At 35.9% G+C, this 11,923-nt stretch overlaps 1 long non-coding RNA gene across 1 annotated transcript; it reads left to right on the top strand.

The window, feature by feature from the left end:
• The first annotated feature begins 4,512 nt into the window (after nt 1–4,512).
• Nucleotides 4,513–8,669, top strand: LOC105054033 (uncharacterized). Its single transcript, XR_833551.2, has 3 exons — nt 4,513–4,991; nt 5,081–5,186; nt 8,192–8,669. It is a non-coding gene; the product is annotated as an uncharacterized lncRNA (long non-coding RNA).
• The last annotated feature ends 3,254 nt before the right edge of the window (nt 8,670–11,923 follow it).

Genomic DNA, 11,923 nt, shown 5'->3' with positions numbered 1-11,923 from the left:
ATCTCTATTCTTGGAGAGCTAGATTTTTTGCAGGACAAGAAACCGGAGAGAGTTGGACTATGCAGCAGCAGGAGAAGAAACTGGAGGGTTTTTGCATTGTAATACCCTTAAACTTATTTTTGACCTCGTTCACGTCGGTAAAAGAAGATGCGAGGGCGACTAGCATAGACGCCTCTTGATAATTGTTCACATGTAAATAGATAAAAAAAAAATTTGCAACTATACGTGTTTTCAAGGAAACCTGCGACCATGCTTCTTGGAAAAAAAAAGAAAAAAGAAAAAAAAAAAAAACGAAAAACACCCTGTACGGTGCGTCACACGTTGTACCTTATTCTGCCCTCTAGCGGATAATAGTTTTTTAAGAAATTTTTCTTCAAGATGAGAAAGGGTTTAATTATCCAAGAGATCTGAGCTGGTCTCGAATTTTTGGTCCTTCGAAGAAAAGGAGCTGGTCTGAAATTTTTTGGTCCTTTGATCCATTCAGAATCAACGCTAGTGAATGCTCTTCTTCGTATTATTGATTCAATTAATCCTTTGCGATTAGCGGGCAGATTTATGTGGAAGCTCACAAGCCATGGGCGCTGTTAGCTCCTATAAGTTCATTAATCAAGGTCTTCTTTGGCCGTTCTACAACAATTGGAATGCTGAGGTGCTAGAAAAGATTGGAGTATTCATATGGTTGACTTTGAAAGATAGATTGAACTTCAATTGTCAGTTCTGCCCTTTGTCATTTTGCCAAGAGCATTTGATTCCCTTTGAAACTTTATCTCAATATATCTGGTTGGCCAAAGAATCTGAATGTGACAGTGACCTGTGGACATTATGGAAAGCCGGACAAATCAAGAGGGAGTTGAAAAAGGGATGTGATCAATTGGTATTGACGGTGTGTTGACACATCTATTTGGAACGCAGCCCCCATTTTTTTTCGATACAAGGAAAGCTCCATCAACTTGATGTTGCATAAAACCCTTTTCAATTTTCACCATTGGAAGTCTTATGCCGCGAGAGTCGAAACCGAGCCATCCTAACATCGATCTGCCCTAAATATCCTGTTTCTTTCATGGATTTTCAGTTTAGTCTTTAAGCTTAATAATCTTGACAGGTTGATTTACAGGCTTTGCCTCTATCTTTGCTGTGAGTTTCTTCTACTCTTGCTCTTTGTAAAATTGTTCTATAAATATCTTCATTCGAAATAAATCTGGGGAAAGTTTTTCCTTCCTCCATATTCACATCAAAAAGAGAGATTTCTATTAAATATCCAATCATCTCTTCTAGGCACGAATTGAATTCTTGTCATGATGCGGCAACGAAAGATAACCAGTGCAAGTCATCTAATTCCTGCTGTGTTCGACTCAAATGTTGCTTCAATACTACTTACATGCTGCTATGGCTCTCTTCTTTTTGGTACAAGTGTACTTCTTCTCCATATCTTCCATATTTCGATACTTATAGAGATCAATGTTCTTCTCAAATGTTACTGTGCTTTTCTTCATCCCTGCTTCACCAAGCAACAGATACACTTTCTGTCTTATTCGAGCTTCTCCGAGGGAAAAAAAAATCGAGGATCAAGTCATCCATTATCAAGTATGTTTTACTCAAATATTGCTCTGATACCGTTTAAACGTTGTTATGTTCATGTAATGAGCTGTTTTGATATGCACTACAATTTATCTAGGTTTTGTGGAGGTTTGCTGTCTTTTGTACATTCTTCATGTAGCATACTTACTTTCATTTTAATATGGCCTCTGGCTCTTTTGCTTACCAAAAGGGAAAAAAAGGTGATAAGTAGCGCACGGCCGAATCTTGGTTGCAGCACCATGTTCATGTGCCATCTAACCATTAGTATATCTCATCTAATTCCTCATTGTAAGTGCTGCAATTTGCAAGATAATTACGGGGGGTGACAACATAGAAACAGTGAGAAACCGGATTACCCTCGAGACCGAGCACCGGTAGGTAGCGGAAATGGCCGTATCGCTCCCCTCTTCCGATTTTCCTCGGATTTAGTCTTCAGCGACGATCCTCGCCGAGCGTCTATGCCCCATCAGCGACGCATCCTCAGCCCTCGGCAATCGTAAATATTCCCTCCTCCCTCGCCTCTCTTTCTTCATCTGTCTCGCTTTATTTTCTGATTTTCCACTCTCGGTGTCAAGATTTACACCAAGCTGTACGCAATGTCAAGCTTTAGCGAGACCGTTTCGGGCACCGTCAAATGCAAGATGCTCTCCTCCGTCCATTATTCTCAGCTCTGGTGTGATCTGATCCATCTTTTTTGTCTTGTCATCTAATTTTTTAAATGGATGGAGGTTTTTCCTCTTCTCGTGTATTTTCGATCTTCTTGACATCAAGTTCAAGGTAAGAACAATGTTCAAGCTTTTCTGAAATCATTATCAGTAATTAAAAATTTGTCATCAGAAATAATCTAATTGGCTACTTTTATTAATATTTATATAGGAAAGAAGGATTTTTTTTTTCGAGTGGATTAGAATTTTCTCTTCTCCCCTGTATTTTCGGCCTTCTTGACACCAAATTTAGATAAGGATAATGTTCAAACTTTTTCTGAAGTTAGTTATCTGTAATTGAAAATTTATCGTCAGAAATAATCTATTTGGCTAGTCCTATTAATATTTATAGAGAAAGAATAATTTTTTTTTTTATTTTTTTCGAGTGGGTTGAAGTTTTTCCCCTTATGTATTTTCGACCTTTCTGACATCAAGTTCAGGGTGAAGACAATGTTCAACTTTTTCTGGGATTAGTTATGGATAATTAGAAGTTTGTTGTCGGAAACAACCTAATTGGCCACTCCTATTGATATTTATAGAGAAAAAAAAGATTTTTTTATGTTTTTCGAGTGGGTTGGAGTTTTCCCTTCTCTTGTGTATTTCCGACCTTCCTGACATGAACTTCAGGATGAAGACAATGTTAAAGCTTTTCTGGAATTAGTTATCCATAGTTGAAAGTTTATCATCAGGAACAACTTAATTGGCTACTCCTATTATATTTATAGAGGAAAGAAGGATTTCTTTTTAAATTTTTCAAGTGGTTTGGAGTTTTCCTTCCTCTTGTGTATTTCTGGCTTTCCTGACGCCAAGTTCAGGGTGAGAACTATGTTCAAGCTTTTCTGAAATTAGCTATCCATAATTAGAAGTTTATCATCAGAAACAACCTAATTGGCTACTCTTATTAATATTTATAGAGGAAAGAAGGATTTTTTTTTATTTTTTTTGAGTGGGTTGGAGTTTTTCCTCCTCTTGTGTATTTCCGATGTTTCTTAAATCAAGTTCAAGATGAGGATAATATTCAAGCTTTTCTAAAATTAGTTATTCGTAATTGAAAGTTTGTCATCGAAAATAACCTAATTGGCTACTCCTATAAATATTTATAGAGAAAAGAAGGATTTTTTTATTTTTTTTGAGTGGATTAGATTTTTTCCTCCTCTTGTATATTTCTGACCTTCCTGACATCAAGTTCAGGATGAGAACAATGTTCAAGCTCTTTTTTGGAATTAGTTATCCCTAATTGGAAGTTTGCCGTTGGGAACAATCTAATTGGCTACTCCTACTAATATTTATAGAGAAAAAAAGATTTTTTTTTTAATTTTTTTTGAGTAGGTTAGAGTTTTTCCTCCTCTTATATATTTTTGGCCTTTCTGACACCACGTTCCGGGTGAAGATAATATTCAAACTTTTCTGAAATTAGTTATCCATAATTGAAAGTTTGTTATGGAGAACAACCTAATTGACTACTATTAATATTTATAGAAGAAAAAAATATATAATTTTTTTTGAGTGCATTGAAGTTTTCCCTCCTTTTGTGTATTTCAGGCCTTCCTGATATCAAGTTTAGGATAAGGACAATGTTCAAATTTTTCTGAAATTAGTTATCTGTAATTGAAAGTTTGTCATCGGGATCAACCTAATTGGCTACTCTTATTAATATTTATAGAGGAAAGAAGAATTTTTTTTAATTTTTTCGAGTGGGTTGGAGTTTTTTCTCCTCTTGTGTATTTCCAGCCTTCCTGACACCAAGTACAAGGTGAGGACAATGTTTAAGCTTTTTTAAAATTAGTTATCTGTAATTAAAAATTTATCATCGGAAACAACCTAATTGGCTATTCCTATTAATATTTATAGAGGAAGTAAAGATTTTTTTTCAAGTGGGTTGGAGTTTTTCCTTCTCTTGTATATTTTCAGCCTTTCTGACATCAAGTTCAGAGTGAGGACAATGTTCAAGCTTTTTTGAAATTAAGTATCAGTAATTAGAAGTTTATCGTCAGGAACAACCAAATTGGCTACTCCTATTAATTTTTATAAAAAAAAGATTTTTTTTTATTTTTTCAAGTGGGTTGGAATTTTCGTCCTCTTGTGTATTTTTGGCCTTGCTGCACCAAGTTCACGATGAGGACAATGTTCAAATTTTTTTGAAATTAATTATCTATAATTGGAAGTTTATCATCGAGAACAACCTAATTGGCTACTCTTATAATATTTATAGAGGAAAGAAGGATTTTTGTTTATTTTTATTTTTTGAGTGGGTTGGAGTTTTCTCTTTTCTTGTATATTTCCAGTCTTCTTGATATTAAGTTCAAGGTGAGAATAATGTTCAAGCTTTTCTGAAATTAGTTATCCATAATTGAAAGTTTATGGTTGGGAACAACCTAATTGGCTACTCCTATTTATATTTATAGAGGAAAGAAATTTTTTTTTTTAATTTTTTTGGAGTGGGTTGGAGTTTTTCCTCTTATGTATTTTTGATCTTCTTGACACTGAGTTCAGGGTGAGGACAATGTTCAAGCTTTTTTAGAATTAGTTATTTATAATTGGAAGTTTGCTGTCGGAAACAATCTAATTGGCTATCTTATTAATATTTATAAAGGAAAGAAGTTTTTTTTTTTATTTTTTTAAGTAGTTATGACTGAATTTTTGAGTTGTAGAGTTGTATAGAGACCTCGTTGGCAGATAGCAAATGCTACGAGCAGCAGAATCCCAATGGTAGTGTGTCCTGCTTCCATGATAAGATGGGTTGTAATTTTTGGTTTCTCATGATTTCAAGAAGAAAATTTAATTCCATTGGCTTACAGGCGAGGGTGAATGTGGAAGCTGACTTGGTTAAATTAGTTCCTTGCCAGGTCTCCACTGAAGTGGATGCTTGTCTGGGTTACGATACACATGGTATCATTCCAGAAGGTATGCTTAGAACTCCAGAAATTCTCCTTCTACTGTTCCCTTATTAAGAGACTAATCCAAATTGATTGCTAAGAGGCCATTATTTGGTGTTTATTGCTTATAGAAAATAATAGCCAGCTCTTCTGTGAGCCAAGAAATCAGGATGGGCATTCTAGTCATTCAGCATGTTGTGTTCTCTGAGTAGTGGCATGTTAAGTATGTTCTGTAAATTGTTAATTATGTACTAATGAGTATCAAAGTGTTGTAACATGATAGACTGTTCAGTATTTCATATCTTATAATTCTTAACTTGATTGTGTCTTGTTTTTTGTAAGATGGAGGAGTTTTGTCTGATCACTTTCGTTTTTGTTTTGTCTTTTAATGATTTTAAAATTTTTCAATTCTTGTCTCCTGTGATAGGCTGACCTGTGTTTAGGTTCCACCGACCCTACTTCAATTGTGTCATTGTTTTTCCTTTTTTTGTTTTTCAAGTATCATACATGTCACAAGATTGCTGACTGTTATTGTTTTTTTTGGGCTCTTTTAAAGTGCATGCCAGGATGGGTCAAGTTGATCAAGTTACTCGACCAAACTTTTTGAATTCATTCTTTTGCTTATCATAATTATACTAATTTTAATTTAGTTCCATGAGATGACTAACTCTGTTTACTATTTTATTGGCAATTATTGGCCATTGTAGGCAGCAACAAATGCGTCTACTGCCTTTTATTTTTGTCTTCAACTGTTATTTGTCTTATACAAGCTCAGTGATGCTATATTTCTATATAAATAGGATCATTGGTCTGGCATTTAGAGAGATGATTTTTCACATAAGATTTTAGGTCCCATGATTTGTTATCTTTGGCCTACTTTTTTAATGATTGCAGTATTAACAGTAATATCAGTCCTATACGATACAATTGATCTCAAAACCATTTTCCACATTTTTCAAGCAGTTGTTTGGCAGATAATTTCGGTGGAGGTAAGTCTTGGTTTACCATTGTTTGCTTGGAAGCTATAGAAAGGTCATTGAGATCAGTGGTGTGGTGGATTTTGATAAGATACTCATAGCAAAAGGAAAAGTAACTATTCTTAGTTGTAGGAGAAGATGAAGGATGTATACATGGAAACTAGAGTGGCCAACGGGCCGGGCCGCCCGTGAGCCCGCCACCACCCCCCCCCCCCACCCCCGGCACAGCTCATGTCGTGCCAGGCCAAACACGGCCCGGTTATCTACAGTACTGGGCCATGCCTAGCCTGAACTACAGTAACAGGCCGTGCTGGGCCTAAGGATCCTGGGTCTGCAGTATGGCACGGCCTGTTTATTTTTCGGGTTGTGCCTAGCTCGGCCCAATGGCCTATTAGTGCCGGGCCTGGCCCGGCACGACTATGACCGTTGCGTGCCGGGCCACGCCTGCAATGGCTATATTTTGAAAATCAACGGTCATTTTTCCATTTTTTATGCAAAATTTATCTATTTAACCCCTCCAATAGCTATAAAACGGTCATATTTAAAGGTTTGATGGTCCTTTGTAAAAGAATTAATTTTCTTGATAAAAAGAATTTACAAAAGACCCATATACCTCTCACAACGGCTAGTTTGCAAGGGTAAACTGGGAAGTGGAAAAGCTTCTAAAAACTATAAATACCCCTTCATCCTCACCATTTCCACCGCACCATCCAATCTCTCATTCTCTTTACTCTATAATCTCTCAAGCTATTCATCATCAAGCTCTCATTTTCTCTATTCTATAACCTCGCAAGCTATTCTACTTTCTCCAACCTATTCTACTTTCTTCAATAATATTATTATAATAACATCCTCTGATGAGAGCAACTTCCAAATCTCACCACCACCTTGTGAGGGACCATTACCGTCTCAAACTCAAGAGATTGGGGAGTGTGATGGTGGAGCCACTAGTTCCCGAAGAAAGAGAACTAGTGAGGTTTGGCAAGGTTTCGATCGGATAGTTGTAGAGGGAGTGGAGAAAGTGCAATGTAAAAAATATATGAAATTCTACACTTGCGACTCACGTTCCGGCACTGGTCACCTAAGGAAAGAGTCACAAGGTGCATGAGGATCGTGCTCAATCTATCCTCAATTTACAAGGAGGTTCGCTTTCTTCCTTCTAGTACAACCAAAAATGCTAGCGAAATGCATTAGCTTGTTATATTGTACAAGCCGAGCAACCTTTTTCTATGGCGGATGATCGACTATTCGAGGCATATATTCAAAAGTCACTATAACTGCAATACAAATGGGTAAATAGACAAACTATCCATAGGCAAGCTTTAAAAGAGTATCTTATTATGAAAAATAATTTAGTTAATCTTCTTAACTAAATATTAATTGTAAAGTACCATTAACATGCGATATTTGGACATCTTAACATAATGGAGAATCCTATATTTGCATAACTGGACATTATAGTGATGAAAGTTGACTTTTAAATAAACATATTTTAAGTTTTAAAATTTTTGAATTTCTTCATACTACATCTGCCATAGCTAATGCCATAATGCAAACTACCGGCACATATGGCAGCAGCAATCAAATTTTATCTATTTGTTTTGACAATGCCACTAACAGCACTGCTTGCATAGAATTACTGAAATCAACATTACAATCAATATTATAAGGTGAGTTATTACATATCTATTTGTACGTGCATGCTGCACAATATTTTGGTTCTGAAAACAAGTTCCAAACATCCAGTAGTTTTGGACTTGCGCTTCTCTGTACTTGTTCTGCCATGCTGTCACGGTGCTGTGAAAGTTCATTTTCTGTACAAATAAAAACATGTTTTGGCGAAATAACATGCTACAGGTCATTATTTGACTAAGCATTTAACACAAATATATACACATTTAAAACACATCAAATATTAGGTTAAGTAATTAAAGATTATGTCTCATTGGTATGCTACAGTGTGGGGCCTGTGCTTTCATTGGATGGGAATCTATAATTGTCAGCACCTAGAATTTGATTACAATTTGCTCTGAAATTTCGTTGCTCTTGTTATCAGTACAGCTTGTGATGTGAGACTAAAAGAGGTTTTCAATATCTGTGGGACCTGGTGATAAAGAGCTTTTGGCTCCTTGTTGGAAGGGTATGTGAACCAAGCACAGCGCTTGGAGGAGCTTCTTGGGAAGATATGGCTGCCCCCTTACGTGTTCCTTCTCTTCTACGGAAGCTCTGAGATATTAGTGGAAAGAATAAAGTGGCTTGGCCTGTTAAGATGGAACTTGCCTGGAGCTGCTCTGCATCCTAATGCCATTCAGCATCCCTACTGCTGGATTAAATTTTTCATTGCCACCCACATATTACCAGTGGACTATTGCTTTGGTGTAATTCACAATGCGCTGTTGTAACGTAATGTTTTATTTTAATTCTTTGATTTGGGCCATCTTTAACTCCTATCCAATAGATGAAAGATTATCACAGGTGAAACAGTTATTTCCAATTGTTTGATTTGAGTTCAGATTTTAGACTGGAGCACAAGAGAAACATGACCTAACAAAATCATTTGACTTGTTGCCTACGATTCATTTGTCATTGATGCACCAAGTAAACATGATTGTTGCTTCTCTATATATGGAATGATGTAGTAGTTTGCAAGGTTGGAAAACTCTTATGCATACTTGACATGCCCATTTCTGATTGCTTTAGTCGCACAAGCCAACTCAGCAACTCAGACAAGTCTGGCTTCTCTATGCATATAAGTAGGAAAAAATTGCTAACATCTGGAACTTTAGTTTGATTAAAAGAAATAGAAGATGACTCAAACAAGTTTCTTCAATTCAGATTAGTCATTCAAGTCAGGATAGGCTCGGTTACGGTAGTCATGTTTGTTTTCTAATGTTAGCCATGTCATGCATGATCTTAACTAGTGAGACAGAAAGAAGGATTAGTTGAGTCATGAGTCAATTCATTGAATTTTCCAATCTTGATAGCGTGACAAGAAAATTCAAAACCTATGTTTTCAGTTATTAAACATGTGGGGTTCGTCGGCCTGATGCTGCTTCATGGTTGCCTTGTCGACTTCACTAAATTAAATGGCTAACAAATTAGCCATGGTTCTCGACCATTTTAAAAATCTAAAGTTCTATTGGCTAATAATCATACATAGTCCTTTAACCTCGTCTAATTTGATTGAGATTAGCATTAAAAAGTGTGATTTGAGATTGGAACAGGTTTCACCATCCACAGTTACTGCACCTACAGATCCTGGTGGCATGAGGATCTCTTGAACAATATTTGGATTGATGGGGTCATCAAGTTTATTAAAAAAAAAAAAATTGGCATGCTTTGCGTGCCTTCTGGAGTCCTATCGGTCCCTTTCATCTCTCTCTGAATTTTCTTTGAAAGAATGCATTTATTAGGATGAAACATGGTTGGCGTGCTTCAATTGATCACAATAAGGTTGGGTGAAAGCGTATACATCTTGAGAAACCCTAGGTCAATAATCGAGATAAATGCTGGTCATATTGAAGAAGCCACACGTGAATGGAATAACAAAATCCTCATAAGACTTCCAAATGGTTTCATTCTTGTTTAATATTGATGACTCGGATTCTTCTTAGCAAAAATATATGTGACGCAGCCAGAAGCCGGTGGCTTATTGAAGCCCTGTGGTCCTGTAGTCTGGTAGGATGAAAAATTCCAGCTATGCTGGATATGATCTAGTAATTAATCTGGCTAGATGTAACAGTAAAATTGATCACACGTGGACCCAACCGAAAACTTCAATTGACTCGATCCCCAAGTGGATATGTTGGATTTGGATCTAGATCACGAATTGTAAAGTGGTCATAGACTCTGACCAAACCTGATCATACCTTTCTGGTCTGATGTGTTCCTGACAGGATCATTGACAAATCAGTCAAAAAGGTCGGTTGCTGCCTTATGGCGTGCAGCTTTGTCACGTTTGATCTTCAGACATGGAATATTTCACCCCTCAAAAAAAAAAAAAAAACAATCCTTAACCAAGGATATGATTGTATGGTTTATATGCAATTGATGCATGGTAGTTTGCAGGGTAACCACGTCACAGCTCACAGCTAGCGGAAACAACGGCATAGGTCTAAAAACATGCAACACGACCTTTTTTTTTTTTTAAATGAGTTAACATGAAAGATTCTTATTGGTTGAGAATATTTTCAATTTTTCGGATTTAAAATATGTTTGAACCATTCCAACCTGGCAACTCTGACTAATTTGCCTTCTGTCAAGGAAATTAATATAATATATTTCCTACCAGAAAAAAAGGAAATTAATATTTAATAGCCTAGAGTCAAAGCTGGCTTATTAGCAGCAGGTTGGCACGGAAAGAAAGATTAAAATTTCATTACGTAAAAGGATATTGAAATCAAAATTCTGACCATCAAGTGAAAGCAACCAAGATTCTGAACCGGATTATTCTTCCACGCCTCTTGTCTTTCCCTCTTCTAGTTATGCTACACGTATGTGCAAATCCATGCAAGTTGTGAGTTTGGAAGGAACAGAAAAAGTTGTCAGTGCCACGGAAGCTCTGTTAGAAAAAGAGACCTCCACGTAAATCGGGATCATCATTTTGACCAATCAAAAAACATGACATCTGATAGAAAACTACATTTTTGGTTTATCAAAAAAAAAAAATCCTATATTCTTGCACTTACTTTTATCGTTATTTTTTTATTAGAATCATCAAGAAAGATTATAACTGCAGAAATAACCCAGCCAACGAGCAGAACATGTACACAGAAAGAGGAGGTCATGTGGAAGGAAACTTGACATTTAATATTTTGTTCGACTGCCATTTAAAAACTTGTACAAATACAAGATGAGTCGCATATGAGGTTGCAATCAAGACCAGCGCAAGCATAGCCTACGCACGGAGTTTAAAATGAACCTGATAAAATCTAACCACATCCATTTTCATATCTGATTTGAATAAATTTTTAAAAATTTTTTTGCATCCGATCATATCTTGATACAAATTCAAATATCTACCGACAAATTTTAACCTTTTACTCAAATAACAAATGTTCAGTGGTACTCTATTTTACTTATTCATATATATTATAATCATTTGATGCATGTTATGATGCTTTATATTTGAAGTATTAATTTTAATAAAAAATAATCATTTTTTATTTAATATATATATATATATATTTTTTTTATAATATTTTTAGAATTTATTGTTAAAAATATAAATAACTAATATGTATTCCTATATCTATATATATTTTTCTTGCTTGATCATTAACAACAAAATTTTTTGAATATTTTTATTTATATTATAATTAATTTTAATACTCATTTAATATTTACATTTATTAAAAATATAGATATAAGTCTAGATACATCAATATCTTATCCGTTTTCCATCCCGAATACGTGAACTGTATTGGACGGCCTGTTGCTGACTGGACGACCAACGGAGTGGCAATCAGTCCAGTCCCATCTAACGCAATAATTGGCATCTTCAGCCTCCAGGACCACCACATGGGAGGGCCGGTCCATAAAATTACATTTTCGGCCTTTCTTATCTTTTCCAATATATTTGGCGAAACAAACCTAAGTTTCTAAATATTTACCCCACCCCACCCCTCTCATGCAGCACATGCCTATTTTCTTCGCCGCGACGCCATGGAAAAGTCGACCAGTCGCAAGCCCGCAGCATTCATGCAGAGGAATTAATTTAAATTATCATGTTCCAGCAAGCAAAGACAAAGTTTCAACACATAGGTACCACCTCTCTCTACCCTCCGCC

Source organism: Elaeis guineensis, chromosome 11 (assembly GCF_000442705.2).
Source record: "Elaeis guineensis isolate ETL-2024a chromosome 11, EG11, whole genome shotgun sequence".
NCBI classification, from domain to species: domain Eukaryota; kingdom Viridiplantae; phylum Streptophyta; class Magnoliopsida; order Arecales; family Arecaceae; genus Elaeis; species Elaeis guineensis.
This window is presented reverse-complemented; position numbering and strand designations above follow the sequence as displayed.